This window comes from Heloderma suspectum, chromosome 5 (assembly GCF_057233095.1).
Source record: "Heloderma suspectum isolate Gila_16-S chromosome 5, 16-S_ref, whole genome shotgun sequence".
Lineage (NCBI taxonomy): Eukaryota > Metazoa > Chordata > Lepidosauria > Squamata > Helodermatidae > Heloderma > Heloderma suspectum.
The window spans coordinates 135,553,001-135,572,595 of NC_139462.1; positions in this window are offsets into that span (position 1 = coordinate 135,553,001).

Below are 19,595 nucleotides of genomic sequence, written 5' to 3' on the forward strand. Positions count from 1 at the left end.
AGAGAGAGAGAGAGACCAGAGTGTTGCTTGGGAGAAGCTTCTTGGAAAAGCAGAGGACTCTGACAGTAAAATATTGCTGGGAAGAACTTGGATAAAATAGGGATAGTCTAGTTAGGGTTAGCTGGATGCATTTAACACTGGTTATTTTCTTATCCTTTTGGCTCTTACAATTTTGATGTGTGTGAGAGTGTGAGTGTGTGTGTGTTGCATCCATGCAGATAGTAAAACCTTTTTCCTAATCAACATCATCATCATACATAATAATAATACTTTTTCCAGTAAACTTTAAATTTAAACTGTGAGGTATCCTTTCTTGTTGGGCTAACACCCCCAAGCCTAAAAGCCAAACCCTACACTACCTAAAGGTTTTTACAAGAGACCCAGAGGTTTGTAAGGCTGTTTGGTGGAGGCAGCTGAGAAAAATAAAGCATTCCACCTGGTGGCACTGGAAAGCTCTACTTGGCCTGTTCTCCTTTCCATAAATAGATCATGGAATAGCTGGTCCCATGACCTGGACAGACAGGCATAATAAACAAAACTCAACTGTTTTTGAATGTTGAACTGTTGTTCAACATTGTTTTGTTTCCAGCGCCTGCTGAAAACATTTTTATTTCAGCAAGACTTCCTTGACTGACCAGCCAAGTTTTATTGGTACTCTGTTTTTAAAACAACTGTTAATATTGTATTTTATTCATTTCATCTTTTAGTGTTCACTGTTCTGTGATCTGGAGGAGTCTATAAATGCTGTAAATAAATAAATAAGCACCAAGGGAGGCTTTCTTTCTCAGCTTAAATGCTGCACAGGGGATTGGGTGGGGTCACAGTGTGTGGGGAAGGGAGGGTTACCTCCTCCCTCCCCAGGTGCAACACATACTCCTGAGGGGACAAAACCATCCTTCTCTGCCGCAGTGAGGCTTCAAAGAGAAGATACCATTTGTGTGAAGGGAACATTTTTTTTCCTAAACCTCCCTGCTGATTAAGGGGGCAGATCTGAGGAGGGGAGGCTTCAGGCTAAACACATAGACGCTGTGGGCTGGCGGTCCCACTCCTGTCTTAATGCAAAGAGAATATCTGCTTTTCTTCTAGGATTTGTCTCCCCAATTGACAATAATTTGCCTGTGTGCTACTCACATGAGAGCTTCAAAGTACCACATTGCAATTGCCTAGTTCTCTGGCAATTACTCACCAGTTTTGCATCCCCATCCTCCCATTTCCACACCCCTTTTCCCTCTGGAGGCCTCCTGAGATTTCCTAGATTACTCACCACTCCTCCCTCACGTCTTCATTTTGCCTCCCATGGAGAGGGCATGCAAAGATCGCCTATCTCTCCACAATTCCATTTATTCCACTCTAGGTTTTCTCCACTTAATCTCCACCTCCCAGCATGCTTTCAATTCCATTTTCCGTTGCTTCAGACCTCTTCCCTGGGTTGTTTCCCTCACACGGAGCCCTTTGAGTTTAAATACTCCTTCAGAACCATCTCTCTTTACTGTATCTTTAACCTGGTTTTTTTTTTATCATGTAAACTAACAGCAATCTCAATTCTCCAAGTGCCGGTCCGAATGTAGCCAAAACAGCACCATTTGCGCACAAGAGGGAGTATTGGCAGGCTTGGGGAAAGCCCAAGTTTTACAGAAGTGCAAAAAATCTCTAGAGAAAAAGAATCCTAAAGGGGGAGACCTGACTGAGCATGCTCAGTGGCCAAAGATGCACTTCCTGCTTGTGCATGGGGTGGGGGGACTCACCCCAAGCCACTAAAGGACATATTATACATATTGTTGGCCCATTGATTGGACAGCCCAGTTCCCTGGGAATGCTAAATGGGCCAAGGGGCCACTAGCAAGATGTGTTCATTTGGTTATGAGCAGCAGTTGCTTCATGCTGCTGCTTTAATATGCCTTCCATATTAGCAGGCTTTTAATGGGTACCAAGCTGGATAGACTGGGTAGGGGGCTGGAGCTCTAGGGCCTACAGCTTGTAGGAGGTGGCACCTGTATCCTGCTTTGTTGGTCTAAGACAGGCCAGTAGTGCAGAGGGGTAGCTGTAGGCCTGGGCCTCTGGCTCCCTGCACTTATCCTGATCTGTGCCTAATATGGGTTACCTGGAAATAAGAGGGGATGAGCCAGCCTACTATTTTATAACCAAGATGGGAACCCATTTACCAAATACCAGTTCTGTACACTTACTAAGGCAGCCTTGGATAGACTTGGATTGGGGCCATATGGTTTTGGCACACGTTCCTTCAGAACTGAAGCAGCCTCCTCTCCTTCAGTTCTGGCCTTGAGTTTCCTGGACATCCAGAGCCAGGGGATAGGAAGGTTGTGAACTGCAGACCGGAAGGTCGGCAGGACAGCAGTTCGAGACCCGAGTGCCGCGTGATGGAGTGAGCTCCCGTCTTCAGTCCCAGCTCCTGCCAACCTAGCAGTTTGAAAGCAAGAAATTGCAAGTAGGTAAATAGGTTTTGCCAAAACAACACACTGATGATAGCAAACACTCTTTTCCAACAGCACAAGAGGCAACTCTACACATGGACATCACCAGATGGTCAATATCGAACTCAGATTGATTATGTACTTTGCAGCCAAAGATGGAGAAGCTCTATACAGTCAGTAAAAACAAGACCTGGAGCTGACTGTGGCTCAGATCATGAGCTGCTTCTTGCAAAATTTTGGCTGAAATTGAAGAACGTAGGGAAAACCACTAAACCATTCAGGTATGACCTAAATCATATCCCTTATGAATATACAGTGGAGGTGAGGAATAGATTTCAGGGATGAGACCTGATAGACAGAGTGCCTGAGGAACTATGGACGGAGGTCCGTAACATTGTTCAGGAGGCAGCAACGAAATCCATCCCAAAGAAAAAGAAATGCAAGAAAGCCAAGTGGCTGTCTGATGAGGCTTTACAAGTAGCTGAGGAAAGAAGGGAAGCGAAAAGCAAGGGAGAAAGGGGAAGATATATCCAACTGAATGCAGAGTTCCAGAGAATAGCAAGGAGAGACAAGAAGGCCTTCTTAAATGAACAATGCAAAGAAATCGAGGAAAACAACAGAATGGGAAAGACTAGAGATCTCTTCAAGAAAATTGGAGATCTCAAGGAAACGTTTTGTGCAAAGACGGGCATGATAAAGGACAAAGAAGGCAGGGACCTAACAGAAGCAGAGGAGATTAAGAAGAGGTGGAAAGAATACACAGAAGAACTATACAGGAAAGACCTGAATGTCCCTGATAGCCATGATAGTGCGCATAAAGAAGGGCAACGCCAAAGAGTGTTCAAACTACCACACAATTGCACTCATTTCACATGCCAGCAAGGTTATGCTCAAAATCCTACAAGCTAGGCTTCAGCAGTATGTGAATCGAGAACTACCGAAAGTACAAGCTGGGTTTCGAAGAGGCAGAGGAACTAGAGATCAAATCGCCAACTTTCGCTGGATCATGGAGAAAGCAAGAGAATTCCAGAAAAACGTCTATTTCTGCTTCATTGACTACGCTAAAGCCTTTGATTGTGTGGATTACAACAAACTGTGGCAAATTCTTAAAGTGATGGGAGTACCAGACCACCTTACCTGTCTCCTGAGAAACCTGTACGAAGGTCAAGAAGCAACAGTAAGAACCAGACATGGAACAACCGAGTGGTTCAAAATTGGGAAAGGAGTACGACAAGGCTGCATATTGTCACCCTGCTTATTTAACTTATATGCAGAGTACATCACGAGAAACGCCGGGTTGGATGAATCACAGGTCGGAATTAAGATTGCCGGGAGCATTATCAACAACCTCCGATATGCAGACGATACCACCCTAATGGCAGAAAGCGAAGAGGATCTCAAGACCCTCTTGTTGAGGGTGAAAGAGGAGAGTGCAAAAGCTGGTTTGAAACTCAACATTACAAAAACTAAGATCATGGCATCTGGCCCCATCACTTCCTGGCAAATATAGAAGGGGAAGAAATGGAAGCAGTGACAGATTTTACTTTCTTGGGCTCCAAGATCACCGCAGACGGTGACTGTGGCCATGAAATTAAAAGACGCTTACTCCTTGGGAGGAAAGCTATGGCAAACCTAGACAGCATAGTAAGAAGCAGAGACATCACCTTGCCGACAAAGGTCCGTCTAATCAAAGCTATGGTTTTCCCAGTAGTAATGTATGGCTGTGAAAGCTGGACTATAAGGAAGGCTGAGTGCCGAAGAACTGATGCTTTCGAACTGTGGTGCTGGAGAAGACTCTTACGAGTCCCCTGGACTGCAAGGAGGTCAAGTCAGTCCATCCTAAAGGAAATCAACCCTGAGTGCTCATTGGAAGGACAGATAATGAAGCTGAAGCTCCAATATTTTGGCCACCTAATGCGAAGAGAAAACGCTCTGGAAAAGACCCTGATGCTGGGAAAGACTGAAGGCAAAAGGAGAAGGGGACGGCAGAGGATGAGATTGCTAGATAACATCACCAATGCGATGAATATGAACTTGAGCACAGTCTGGGAGAGAGCACAGGACAGGAAGGCCTGGCGTGTTATGGTCCATGGGGTCACGAAGAGTCGGACACAACTGAACGACTGAACAACAACTAATAGGTACCGCTTCGGCGGGAAAGGTAGCAACGTTCCGTGCACTCGGTGTTCAGTCATGCCGGCCACATGACCACAGAAGCGTCTTCGGACAGCGCTGGCTCTTCGGCTTAGAAAAGGAGATGAGCACCACACCCTAGAGTTGGACACGACTGGTTGGGGACACCTTTACCTTTTTGCCAATGTCTTCTGAGCAGACATGCACAGGATTGCTGTGTAAATCTACCATTCTTTCTGCATTCTGTTTCACTGATCTTTCAGTCGGCATCTGATCCATATGCTGAGCAGCTCAAGTGTGAATCGCTGAGCCTCTGAGTAATGTGGAGTCAGCAGCACCACCCTGTGGGCTTTGGAATAAGTAATGATTGCAAAGCAGGAGAATTCCATTCAGGGAAGTAGCTGTAGGGTGGGTGGTGGGTGGAATAGACCACATTCAAGAGACACATTCATGCATTTTCTTGAGAGTTTCCCTTTCAGCAGCAAAGGGCATACCCAAACTGATCTTATGTTCTCCCAAGTTGTTTAAGAAATGTGGCATGTGGGGGCATGAGTGACATAGTAAGGGGCCTTTTTGGTGAAATAGCATCCAACCATCAGAGGCCAAGTTCTTTTAACTGACTTTGAGCCAAACTACACGTTATGCTAATCACGTTGCTGTATCTCATGGCTATCTTTTTATTTACTCTAATGTAAGTGTGTGCAACCCTGATTTGGATTGGGACCACCATGCTCTGGAAAAGGATTAAACCTTCCCCACCACCACCACCACCATCATTTGCTTCCTGAAAGTCTCCATTGGTGTCAGTGTGTGTGGGGGAGAGGGGGGGATGTGGGGAAGCAAATAGTGGGGAGAAGGTTTCATCCTCCTCTGCTGGATCATAGTGATCATGACCATGTGCACTTAAATCAGAGTAAATAAAAAGATAACCCTGAGCTACATGCTACATTAGTGTAACGTGTAATTTAGCTCTGACATGCCAAAACTAGGGAAGTTTAAAAAGTCGCTTGGGAGTTCCAGAGGCACCAGTCGGGGAAGGGAAGGGAGACATTCCTTTCACAACCCCCTTTGTTTCAGAACTCATGTAATTATTCCTCTGGAGAGACCACATTTCTGGCCAGCTTACTGGATTTATGTACTGAATGGTTTATACACAGTTGAATGGACAGAGTCTCTATAAAAAAAGAGAAGTGGAGAGAAGGATTGTTGCTAATGCTGCTGTAGTTATTAATGTACAAAAAGGGGCCACAACAATGCAATCTTAATACACCCTGCTTGCAATTTAATATCAAATTTACACCAGGGTAGGACATAAACTCTTGCTGGGAATCTTCCCCTTCCCCTTCCGTATCTCTGTTGAAATATTTTACCCCTCTCAAAGGCCAGGGGGGTGAAATGCAATCCATGACCCAAGTGTTCCCCACCCCTAGAATAAGCAAACGATTGTCTTTTCACCAGCTTCGAAGATTTGTGTTTGGGTTACTTTGTTGGAGAAAATGCGTGCTTGCTTCATGAAGTTGCACTTGTTAATAGGGTGTTTCTACATTAAGCAAAAACAACAACAACCCAAACCCCACATCCTTTCTGGAGCTTCCTATTTTCAATTTCTTTGTGGGATTAGGAAGGGCTTCAAACCAGCCACATGGTTTGAACTGAGGGAGTGCCTTCCTCCCTCCCTGGCATGTGTGCAAAGGAGTGAGGGGGAGTCTTGTTTTCATAGCTTAACTTCTACTGTACTGTTTCCTTGCAGCCCCCAGGAAACCTCTGACTTACTTCTGAGTAGACATAAAATGTAAGATTGTGCCATAAGTCTGCAACCCTTGCCACACTTATGTGGGAGTAAGTCCCATTGATTTTCAATGCGACTTACTTCTGAGTAGACATAAGATCTCCCTGTAAGTCTCCAACCCCCAGCACACTTACTTGGGAGTAAGCCCCATTGAACTTAATAAGGTGCTCTGAAACAACAGAGGACGTTGCTTCTGAGCTTGGTGGGGTGGGGGATCAGATGTGTCTCCTTTCATTGCAGGGAGGCATTTTACCCTCTTCTCCCTTCAACCGAGAAATGCAGAGGCAGGAGATGCAATCGGCAGGCGCTTCTTGCCCTTGCTCCTTTCAAATCTCATCCTGGCCACGCCCCCAACAACCAAAAACAAACACCCACAGCAGGCAGACACAGTGGTTTGTTCCACTACTGGATAATTTCATGGGGAGGTCATGGCATTCATCTTCCATGGGCTGGGAAAAATACCACTTTTTTGCGTTTGGGGAAAACATGAGATAGGCTGGGGAAAATGGTGGGAGACACCCTGGAGGGTAACGGCGTCATCTAAAGAGCCCACAAACTTCTGAGAGGGAGCCATCTCAATAGCAGGATAAAAGCTCCGTGTGATGAACCCTTTCTGCATAGGGGCATCTTTCCCCATACCAAACCTGAGATACTGTCACGTTCAACAACTGCATGTGCAAATGGCGGGTGCAGGGTAGTTTCATAGACAAGTTTTTCATTCAAACGTTTAAATGTTTATGGCTGCTGTTAATGGGGGGTTGATTTCTTTCTGATGTCTGAAACTGTCGGTACTAGTATAGTAGCACAAAAGGGCCCGGAGACCTATCCTGATAACATATTGCATGCTTTAGTACCATGTACTGCTGTTGTGGCAGTGTTGTGGCACTGGAGGGCCTGCATCACCCTTTGCATGCCATGGTAAACATGCATGTCACAGGTGGAATTAAGTGTAGCCCCTTTATGCCAAGGCAATCACTGAAAGGGTGAACAACCATCCTCCAGAAAATACTAAGAACCCTTCAGTGACTATTCTCTCATTTGTTTACCTCTCAGGGGCCCAGACTGGTCAAAACATCATGATGGGTTATGCTCTTGGGGTTATGCTCTTGGCATCAGAAAAGTAGTATTGCAAAGTCTGTTGGAGAAAATATTTTGAAGTCAATGGTAGGCGAATATTTCATGGTACACATTAAAGAGAACAGACCAAGTTGTGACATATTGCAAATAATGCTGTGAAGGGGGGGGGGCGGAATTATACGCATATGTGAATCCATTTTTGCAGACATGTTATGACCAACTTCCAAAAAAGTATGGGACCATGTCTAGCATGGATTACAAGTGAAGACTCCGATTCCTGATAAGAAATGTACATAAAATGGAACCCATTTCCATGTGCAGCAGCCACTGCCTCTTAAGGATGAGTGAAAATTTTGTTTCAGTACATTTTTTTATAACACTTCACTAAAATTTGCAAATTTCTTCATATTTGGGACAAAAAGAACTTAAAAAAAAAACTGAATGTGGAAGAAACCAAAATGGTCAGATTCATTCATCCAGCTCAAGGCGTTGAGTGCTTAACTCTTTAAAGTCTGGGTTTGAATACCTGTGAATTCAAACATGTTAGTGCTTAATTAGGGTTGTCGCTAGGGTTGCTGGAGAAATTCAGGATGGACTAAAATGAGCTTGGATTTCTAAGAATCCGACCTGAGGAATCTGCTGCAGAGCACCCCCCTCAAGCCGTGCAGAGTCTGTCGACTTTCGGATGTGGGTTTTTTTACTTTCCCAAAATTTACATTTATAAATTCATAGGAAAATATGTAAGTTTCTGCTGAGGAAACATTGAATGGAATGGGGGAGAATATGCTAAATGTTACGTACTAAGGTAAATTATGTAAATACTTACATAATTATTTGCATATTTTTTCTGCTTTATGAAAAAAAAATCGCATCTGCCTGTGGGCGGACAATGGAACAAAAGGTGCCTGGCAATCCATGAAAAACAGATGGAGCAGATTTTACACAGTCCGTACATGCCTAGTTGTCGCCTCCTGTTTTCTGACAGGCTCTTCAACTTTAACAGCTATATAGCAAGCAGGTCCAACATGACCCTTTCCATGCTGAGAATAGCTGTACTTATTGAATTTGGCCAGCATCAATGGATGAGAATTTCATTTCAGTTTGTTTTTGATCAGAATTGACCAACATTGGCAATTCCTTCATATTCAGAATAGAAAAGGTTGTTGTTGTTTAATGAATGCAGGAGGAAGCAAAATGGACAAATTTGTCCATCTTTACTGCCTCTTTGTGCTGTCAGTTCTTTGCTGACACCTGAATAGGGCATCTGTGGAGGACAGCTCTGATTTCACCCATCATCACCACCTTACCATACAGTGAAGCAGCTTTGACGAAGTCATCATCCTGAACACCTGAGCCTGGTTCTGCAGAGTCACTGGCTATACATTCCAAGTCATGACTGAAATTGATACATTCTCCTGCATCATAGCTATATAATCCTAAGGTGTTCCTTGTTGTTGATGCTCCTAGAATTATAGTATTTAATGCAGCATCTACCAAGAAGTGATCCTACCATTCCTACTGTGGACTAACCGCTTCATATATGCCTGGAGTGATGGCTGGTAGCATAAACCAGTTCAAGGACTTGCTGTAGTCTGGATCCAAAGTTCAAATGCTCCATGGATACAGGAAAACTTTTCTCCAGGTGGATACTGCTTAGGTACAGTACCACTGAACCTAATTCACTATTTGCAGGTTTGATATATACAGTTAGTTTGGCTTGCCACTTCAGAGTTTGATCAAAGGTTAAGACTGGGTTTATGTTGTAATGTCCAGCTTCTTTGCACACAAAGGTCTGTGCTGAGTTCACACATTTCATATCAGTAGCCTCACATCAATCGTTCATAGAAATATGAAAGACTTGCCAGGTGATGGTCGAGCATGGCATGAAGTCCTGGAGAATGTAATGGCCATGAAAGTTACCATAGCAGGTGCAGTTTCCAAATGAGGTTATCATCCATGATATGTTGTGTTACTTGCTGATAGGAGATTGGAAGGGGAAAATGTAAGGATAATAAATCTAATTAATGAGATTCTCTGCTAACTAGTGACAGGCCCCTACTCCCTGTCTATATCTGGCATGGGTCCAGAGAGATGTGGTTTATCTTATGGTGCAAGGAAGCACTGAATCATTACAGACAACTATTTGAAATAGGTAAGAATTATTTTATTAAAGGAAAGAACATATACACACCTTTCATCCAGCCTTAATACGAAAATAGAAAAATAACAGAATTAGCTTACTATTCACCGGTGAAGGATATGTCTTCCTTGAAAGAGACCCTACGAATCTTGAATGAAGGCTGAACCTAGAACCTAGGGTGTTGCAATCTTTTATAGAATCATAGAATAGTAGGGTTGGAAGGGGCCTACAAGGCCACTGAGTCCAACCCCCTGCTCAATGCAGGAATCTAAGTCAGAGCATCCCTGACAGATGGCTGTCCAGATTCATCTTGAATGCCTCCAGTGTGGGAAAGCCCACCACCTCCCTAGGGGATTGGTTCCATTGTCGTATTACTCTAACAGTCAGGAAGTTTTTCCTGATGTTCAGCCGGAATCTGGCTTCCTGTATCTTGAGCCCATTATTCCATGTCCTGCATTCTGGGATGATCGAGAAGAGATCCCGGCCTTCCTCTCTGTGATAACCTTTCAAGTACTTGAAGAGCGCTATCATATCTCCTCTTCTCAAGGCTAAACATGCCCAGTTCTTTCAGTCTCTCTTCATAGGGCTTTGTTTCCTGTCCCCTGATCATCTTTGTTGCCCTCCTCTGAACCCTCTCCAGCTTGTCTTTATACCCCTTTATTATGCCAATTGATATGCCTATTGCCATAAAAGGAAACTCTTATGTGTTATACTTGCCGGTTGGTTACAATAGAGTGGCATAGCCTTCTCAAGGAGTCTTCCTTAACACACTCTTGTTGACATCTTGTTTACTCCACAATTCTATATTCCCCAACTTGTTCTCTGTGATTTAGACCCGCCTGGGGCATGAACCTTACGGAGCAAGATTTTTGTCTTGACATGTTTTCTTTTCCCCAGGTCAAGTTGAACTAATAGGATGCCAATAAGAAGTCAAGATCAAACTTTGGTTCAGAAAGCAGCCTTTTTAACATAATATGATTGTTGCCTTAAAAGAAAACTTCTTTGCATTTTAAATCCCATACATACTCATTCCACTGTAAGGTTCCTTGAAAGAGTTATAGCAATAGAACCAACTGCTGTTGACTATGCTGGATGGGGTTGATGGGACTTGTAGTCCAACACATCTGGAGGGCACCAAGTTGGCAATTACTGCTCTAGGGTAACATGTACTTGTGGCAATGATGTATGATGCCCAACCTCTAGTTTAAAAGCTGCACTTATGCACATTCCATCAAAGGTATTATTTTCATTCAGTGTTCCGGTGTCCACTGTCTCTTATGTACTAAATTATGTACTAAATCTCCATTTGACCAATGGAGGATATTTGCACAAATTTGGGGAAATCTGTACAAATCTCCCATTCGATAGCTGCTCGGTTTGCACAATTTTCCCATTTGCACAAAGCGAGCAGTGATCACAAATGCGAATGGGAATCAGGTACGAGATGAGCAGCAAGACGATATTCAGAAAGTTCTGATGATCCTGAACATCGCTCATTCACCCATCCCTAGCTACTGGCCAAATGGGAACAATATTTTGAAAATACTTACTGTGTTCAGTACTTACTGTGTTTTTAGTTTTGGTTTTAAATATTGTAAACATTTTAACTGGGCCTTTGCCTTTATTATGATATATTTTAATTTTTATTTATTATATTTATTTATTACATTCCTAATCCATCCAATAACTAATGTTCTCTGGGCAGATGTTTTTTTTTTATTTTGTAAACTGCTTAGAGATATTTTTTTTTAGATATTCTTGGCAAGAATACTGGAGTGGGTTGCCATTTCCTTCTCCAGTGGACCACATTTTGTCAGAACTCTCCGCCATGACCTGTCCGTCTTGGGTGGCCCTGCACGGCATAGCTTATGGCTTCACTGAGTTACGCAAGCCCCTTCGCCACAACAAGGCAGTGATCCATGAAGAGAATGGTAAGTGGTATATAAACTGTTTAAATAAATAATGAATAAAGAATGTATGTTTTGATTTAAAAAATAACATTGCTTTTAAATTTACTTAATGAAATCCAGTAACACTGTTAGTTTCACATATGTGCATGTTTTATGAAAAAGGTCATAATGAATTAACTATGCTCTTCCAAATATTTATTTATTACATTTCTATACCACCCAATAGCCAAAGCCCTTTCGGCAGTTCACAAAAATTAAAATATGCTTATTAATCCTAGAATGTGGGGAAAGGGTCTTAGCTCAGTGGTAGAGCATATACTTTGAGAACATAAGAGCCATGCTGGATTAGTCCAAGCGTCCATCTAGTCCAGCATTCTGTTCACACAGTGGCCAACCAGCTGTCGATCAGGAACCCACAAGCAGAGCATGAGTGCATAGCACTCTTCCACCCATGTTCTCCAGCAACTGGTGTACATAGGAATACCGCCTTAACATGCAAAAGATCCCAGGTTCAATCCTGGCATATCTAAGTATGACTGCAAAAGACTCATGTTTGAGAGTGACCATCAGTCAGTGTAGTTAGTGTAAATGGAGCAACAGTCTGCCTTGATACAAGGCAGATTCCCATGTTCCATCTAAGCAAAATTTTATTATATCTTTGGAAGTTATTAACTGAATTACATATTATTTGTCACTGGGAAGCTAACATTACTGAACATGAAAAGAAACAGGCGCATTTTGTTAACGCACACAATGGCTTTCTATGCATTTGCCCAGGTACAATAGCTATGTCACATTACAGTGGCAGCTGTCTTTAAAATTGCTGTTTTGGAACTGTTCCCTTAGATATATATTTTTTCTAGTCTTTTGATAGCTTCAGTGCATAACTTGTACAAGTTAAATAAAATAGGTTTGGTTTCTTTTGGAATTAGTCTGACATCAGCCCCCAAATTTCAGTAGATTGATTGGACTGTTGGTGATAGAACAAATGTTAACCTTTCCCATCCTTTCCAATGTGCAAGAGTGGTAACAAAGGCCAATATCATCAGCAGTTGACATGGGCTATAACGTATTTCCCACTTTTAAAAGGGGACATGGGAATAAATGATAGCAATTTGGTTTTTGTGATGTCTGAACAACATCTCACCCAGAACACTATATACTAGTTCAGCCTTCCTCAACCTGACGCCTTCCTCAGTCTGAAGCCTTCCAAATGTTTTGGATCTCAATTCCCATCAGCCTCAGCCAGCATGACCAATGGGTCAGGAATGATGGATGTTGTCATCCAAAACAGCTGGAGGGCACCAGGTTGGGGAAGGCTGTTTAGATACTTGAACGCAGTGTCATGTGACAAGCTGTTCTCTGTGTTTTTACAGAGAGAGAGAGAGAGCGCTTTTATGTTAGTTGCCATAGTTACATAAGGGTTTTTTTTCTCTCCTCTCAGGAATGCCACTGCATTTTGCAGCATAAGAGTATCTCTTTCACAAACACATGATTGGTTGATTTTTGTGCTTTGCTGACATGCAGTCAGGGCTGGATGTATATTGCTGTGTACACCTAGTCACTGAAGACAGCTTTATTATTTTCTGCCAAAAGACAAGGGAGAAGACCTACACTTTCAGCATGAATAAGGTTTACGTGAATTAAAGCAGAGGAAGAAGAATGAATGTTAAGACACCCCCCATAAAAAAAACTAGGCTGCGTGCCTGATCTTGCTATATCACTTTGCCTTCTATCTTCTAGCTGGCTGCCTCAGAGAAGGCAGTACCTGAGAAAAATAAAGGGCAGGTGCTCTAAAATCCACAGGACAAACTATAAGAACTGATGTAGCAACATTAAATATATGAAAATTACAGATCCCCCATCTTGCACAAAAATGGTGTCTTGTAGCAAGGAGCAGGTAGCTGTGGGGTGCTCCCAGACCACTTGCCAAGCCCTCCAGGACTTGCACAGCCCATCGAGCAGTAGTAGGTGGTAGCAGCAACTTGGTGAGCACATGGGTCTGTCCATCCCGAAGTTGCACCCCCAAACATGAACAGAAATGTGAGCACATTTTGGGGGGCAAATCTCACATATTCCCAAGGTTGCAATCGCAGCTACAAAATGTGTCAGTCCACAAGTGCATTTTTCATGAAAACCCCGCATATTTCCAAGCTTGTGATTGCAATTGCAAAATGCATCAGTCAGAAAAATGTGTACTTTAAAAAATGGCCATTTTGAAAAAAATACACATTTTCATGCTTTAGTCTATGAGGAAGAAGTATGCATAAAAGATTACAGAAGTGAGACACACATAAGTTTGAAGTTTCTAGGTGTCAGAAAGCTTAGGAATGTCTTTACTTTCCCTGGATTTCTTCAGTGTCTGTGTTAAGTACATAATTTAAGTGAAGGGTTAGTCCTGGATCATTTTATATGTGTCAAACCTAGCCCTGGAACGGATAACATAATTAAATGGGCAAGTCTCTTTGGCTATGTGCACACTGCTTTTTCCTCTCTGCTAAGAGAAGATTAAATAAATACTGGCACTACATCTGGTATGTTTTTTCCTAGACTATACCACTTCAGCCTGTAGGTGGGAGCACTGGATTTTTAAATGCATGCTAAGTAAAATAATCCCCTTCACATGCAAAAGTAGCACATTCAGAAGGAGGGTTTTAGACAATCCACATCAATATTCTATGTTTTTTTACATGTTGAATCTGCAGTCAGTAGCCACAGGTTACTGGGGTTAGGAGCAGTATGAAGATGAACACATCAGAGGGAATGAGAAGCAGTGATGGTAGTAAGGGGACTTTTACAAATTAGTGAAAGCATCCACTGTGGGAGGGTGAGAGGAAAAGCCAACAATGGGCGGTGTGGACATAAGCAGGCAATGTGGCATTGGGCTTTACTAGGGGTGAGGGAGAAATTCATTTGGTTTGCATTTTAATGTGAACATAGATAATTTCACACTTTCAAATCAGTGCATGAACCAAACTCAGTTAAAAATTCACACACCTCTGAATTCTGAAGTGGAGTTCTCCAATCAGAAAATGCACATTTTATTGGGGGGGGGGGGAATGAAATCAGGATCAGCCTTCTAGCTTTCACTGGGATGAAGACATTTTGGTTCACAGCAAGGATCAAATTCCTGCCCTTGCATTCAAAATTAACACACAAACACACACAGTCAGGGTTCCCCTTATGACCCGGACCCCCTGAGCAACTCCTTAAGGATCTCTTGCCAAGACTCCCACCTTAAGAACGTAAGAAGAAGAGCCATGCTGTATCAGACCAAGGGTCCATCTAGTCCAGCATTCTGTTCACACAGTGGCCAACCAGCTGTCAACCAGGAACACACAAGCACAGCATGAGTGCAACAGCACCCTCCCACCCATGTTCCCCAGCAACTGGTGTACATATGCTCACTGCCTCTGGTACTAGAGGTAGCACATAGCCATCAAGACTAGTAGCCATTGAGACTAATAGCCTTCCTTCTTTTACCTTCCCCTTTTCAGTAATATGGGGTTTAGCTTAGGCTGTAAGTGTGGGGTGATTGATGCTCTAGACATATGGTATAACCACAACAGTTTATTGGTAAAGTTAAGCAAGCAAATCACCACTAAAGGTGTTTATACAATAGAGGTGAGTGATACAAATGGCATTAAGAGAAAATAAAAGTTGCAAAATGCAAGTTCCTTTACCCTAGCTGTACTTAGACTTTTCTAGGCTGCTTCTTCCTGCTCCTTCTTCAGACTCTGGCCTCCCCAACTCTGCTCTTACTGCTCTTGTCTTTCTGACACTTTCTTTTTATACCCTCCTCCCCCAAAACCAAAAGTACTACGTCAAACCCAAAGAAATGAAACTTAACTGGGGAAATGAACATGAAACTTAAGTGGGGAAAAGAAACTACTCCTCTCAGGGATACCTCCTCCCAAACATAAATTCCAGGCCTCTAGGCCTGCCTTTTTTCCTTGCCTCTGTAAGCCTCAAACCATCACTCACACACACACACACACACACACACACATATTTTAAGAGTATTTGTTATAGTTACTTTTTATATCTCATAATAACCAAAGATATAGGTGCTCCTGAGGAAAAAGCCAATTGTCTTAAATCATAGAATCATACAATAGTAGGGATGGAAGGGCCCTACAAGGCCATCAAGTCCAACCCCCTGCTCAATGCAGGAATCCAAGTCAGAGCATCAAATGACAGGGGTGGGGGAAGAACTGACACCCTGTCTTCCCTAAAAAAAAAAAAATCCTAGTCAACCATTTTCAGACTTTTCTCTTGATCAAGAACCTCCACATTCACCTTGACATTTCACTTTAGCCCAAAAATGGGAGCCTAAGCCAGTCAACTCTTGGGTATTTTATCCACCATTCAATATTTTATCATAGGCTCAGTATAAGTGATGGATGTGCACTGACTTCAAGATTTGGTTTGCAAAACAACCAGCTTGTGGTCAGATTGCTTCAGAGGCTTTGGCTAGGGGACCAAAGCTGAGGCAAGATTTGGACATCTGAAGCGTCATGTCTCCCATTGACTGCTATAACCTTGGCTTTTTGACAGAATGGAATGAAATTTCAGGCATACTAGACACATATGAGGGGATGAAGCCTGCCAAATGTCACACAAATAGGTTCAGGGGGTTTCTGCTACATATAGGGATGAATGAGAATTTCATTTCAGTACAGTTTTGATAAGAATCTACCAAGATTTATTTATTTACTTATAAATATATAGATTTATTTATTTATTTATTTATTTATTTATTATATTTGTATACTGCTCCTCATCTAAAGAGATTCTGGAGTGGTGAACAATAAGAGATAAAAGAATAAAAATATTTTTTTAAAAAAAAGTAAAACACCATATTAAACATTCTTAAAAGTTCTCCATCCATATTTGGGACAAAAAGAACTTCAGCTTTTAAAAAATGGAATGCGGGAGAAACCCAAACTGATAGATTCATCTTTCCAAGCCCAGGGCTTTGAGTGCTTTGCTCTTAAAAGTCTGAGTTTGAATCCCTGTGTATTCAAACATGTTATTGCTTAATTAGGGTTCCCTCCTCTTTTTTTCTGACAAGCTCCTCATCTTTAACAGCTGTAATGCAGGCAGGTACATCATGCTCCTCTCCATGCTAGGAATAGCTGTACCTGTTGAACACTGTATTTAGCCAGTGCAGATAGGTGAAGATCTCACTTCAGTTTGATTTTGATAATAATTTACCAAAATTTTCAAAGTTTATATTTGGGAGAGAAAGAACTTGAGATTTAAAAAACAGAAGAATGTGGGGGGAAGCAAAACTGACAGCTTCATCCATCCCTAGCTAAGTGCCTTTAATTTTTGATATTTCTGTTTTAAAGGAAACTGTCAATAAATATTTTATTTCTTGGCAGAATTGGCTGAAATTTGCAGGGATAGTTTCCCATTCCAATGGGCTCAAGCTTGCCCAATTTCAGATGAACAGGCACAAAGACTTTTGTCCAATAGCAGCCTTTGAAATTTGGGAGAGTTCCAAAAAAGGACACACTTATCCCCCTAAATCTTTTGTGAGATATTGTTATTAAAATGCCATAAAGTGTAGAGGTGGCCTTAGCAAAGAAACTTGCATAATGTTTGAAAGATAGGTGCAGTGGCATCTGCAGAAGGGATGTGTCTCTCCTTCCCCCTTTCTGGGGCAATGCCTATGGAAGTGGCATATGTCAGAGATATGAACTAATAATAATAATAATAATGATGATGATGATGATGAATATAATGAAATGCACACACTAGAAGGAACAGAAGGAGAACGGAACAAAAATGGATTCAAAGAGGTTTTTCCTAATTTCTAGGGATAGGGGTCGTGGATTAACTACCTACTTAACATTGTTCTACACAAGAGGAAGGAAGGCACACAACAAAGACCAAGAGAAACAGCCATTCTACAGCAAGCAGCAATTCTATAGGAATAGTCAGGGTGTATCTAAGTTGAGTGGTAAAAGAAGGATTTGCATTGGAGGAAAATGACAGGGAGAAGGACTGGAAAGGAGAAAAGAAAGGTTTGGGGTCAGGAGAACAGAAACCAGCCACAAGTCAAACCAACACCAACACTGAGCCACCTAAGCGCTTCCAGACACATTGCTTCAGCCGAGAGAACAACTACCAAAAGAGCAGGAAATACTCTGCAGCGAAGTTTTATAACACAAATCACATCCTGCCCTCAAACCACAGTGATTAGGGAGCCCCGATAAAACGTGCCCTATGCTATGATTAGAAGGTGGATCTGTCAGTCACTCAACTCCACTTCCTCCCTCTCCCCTCTCCGCGCGCAGGTGTCTTCAAAGAAATTAAACCTAAAAGATATGCTTTTCTGCAGACAGACTGTCTACCTTTGCAGCAAATCATAATGAAGCTTCGTAGTGGTTCACCTTCGGTCTGATCACTTAGGAGGGAAAGCGCATTTCACCTCAACAAGCTGAAGGTTCAGTCTGAAGCAGCCTGATTCAGCTTGGGATTCAACTGAAGCTGATGTACATCCTTAGGAGAATAAATCAGGAATTTCGAACTTGGGGAGGGGAGATCTGTAGACCCCCAAACCCTCCACCCCCTTATCTGGCAAAACTTACCAAGTTCCACTCCTTGACCTTACAAAATCTGCCCCAGGGTTCTATCTACTGACCCACCTGTGATTCCACCAACTGACCAGCTATTTTCAAAATCACAGGTAGGCAGCTGTATTGGTGGCTACTGTAGTCATAGGCTATGAGCTGTCATCACTGAACGTATTACCAAGATGCCTTCATATCTCCAGTGTAAATACATTCATGCTATCTGGGCAATTTACCTGCAAGCGTAACACTGTCTAATCCCTAAACATATTCAAGGGGAAACATACTGGGGGCGGGGGGGGGGGGATATGACAAAAATGTCTCTCCAAAGGTAAAACTGACACCAAGCGATGATAATGAGCTCTTACACTGCCAGGCGTCTTGCATCAATTACTCAAGAGATAAGCCTGTCTTGAGGATTTATGTCGTTCAAGTGCAAATTACAAAATCACTTCAGCTTGCAGCAGGATCAGCCATTCCAACTGCATGGCGGTGGCTTGACAGCTGTGGGCCTCTTGGTGCTTAAAGCAGCAGCAGCAGCAGCAGCAACAACAACACACCCAGCATTTTGCCCTTCTCCTGATTTGTATGTCTGGATGTAGCTACACTGAGCCATGTTTCTCTCAGAGAAATTGTTAGCTTAACATAGCCTGGGGGTGCACAGAACTCAGCGGCCATCTCTCTGTGAAGATGCTTAATACAGTCCCTGCATGAAGTGAAGGAGGGTATCATCTACTAGGAACAAGTGTATGGTGCCAAGGGTCTTATACTGGGGGCTGCCAGTGGCCAGGCTCCAACACCTTACCTCCTACGCCACCAAGGCAGCATCCCAAGTGAAGGAGCTGTACGTGTACTATCCAGAAGTGCCACCTAGACAGCATTGCAGGCTGCACTAGTTGACCTGGTACCTGGTCAGTTGACACAGGGAGCAGATGCATCTCTACCGGGCTCTGTAAAGCCTCAATCCTAGGGTCTGGCTTTCATTCTGAGTTACTGCAAAAAAATATCCTGCTAGACTGAGCTCCTGTTTGCCACCCTTCCCCACACCCTGTTCCTATGACCCTGACACCCTTGTTTCTACAGCCTTTCTGAACTGTAATGTTTGCTTTGACCCATTCTGCCTGCCAGATGCTGCCTTGGGAGCCTTTTGCCATTTTGGACTACTTGGCACTGTCCTCCCCTTTGGTTGATAACTTGCTCCCTCCTGATGGGGGAGCCGTGGCCCTGTTCCACCCCATTGTGAACCCTGACAGCAGAGTACTTAGGGATAGACTTAGGGAGGAAGTTCTTCAAACTAGGATGGCCATGTATCCTCTTTTACAGAGGAGAGTCCTCTATTTGAAGGGTTGTCAAAGGACAGTCCTCTATTTTAAAGGTGTCCTCTATTTGAAGGGCTGTCCAGTCCAAGTCTGGTTTAAAAATAAGGAACCCTAAGAAGGGAGAGTGGGGGTCCTGAAGATGCCCAACAAGCAGTAGCACCCGGGCATGAGACTGAGCAGGTACACCGGTCACCAGGTCACACTCTTGCCCGCT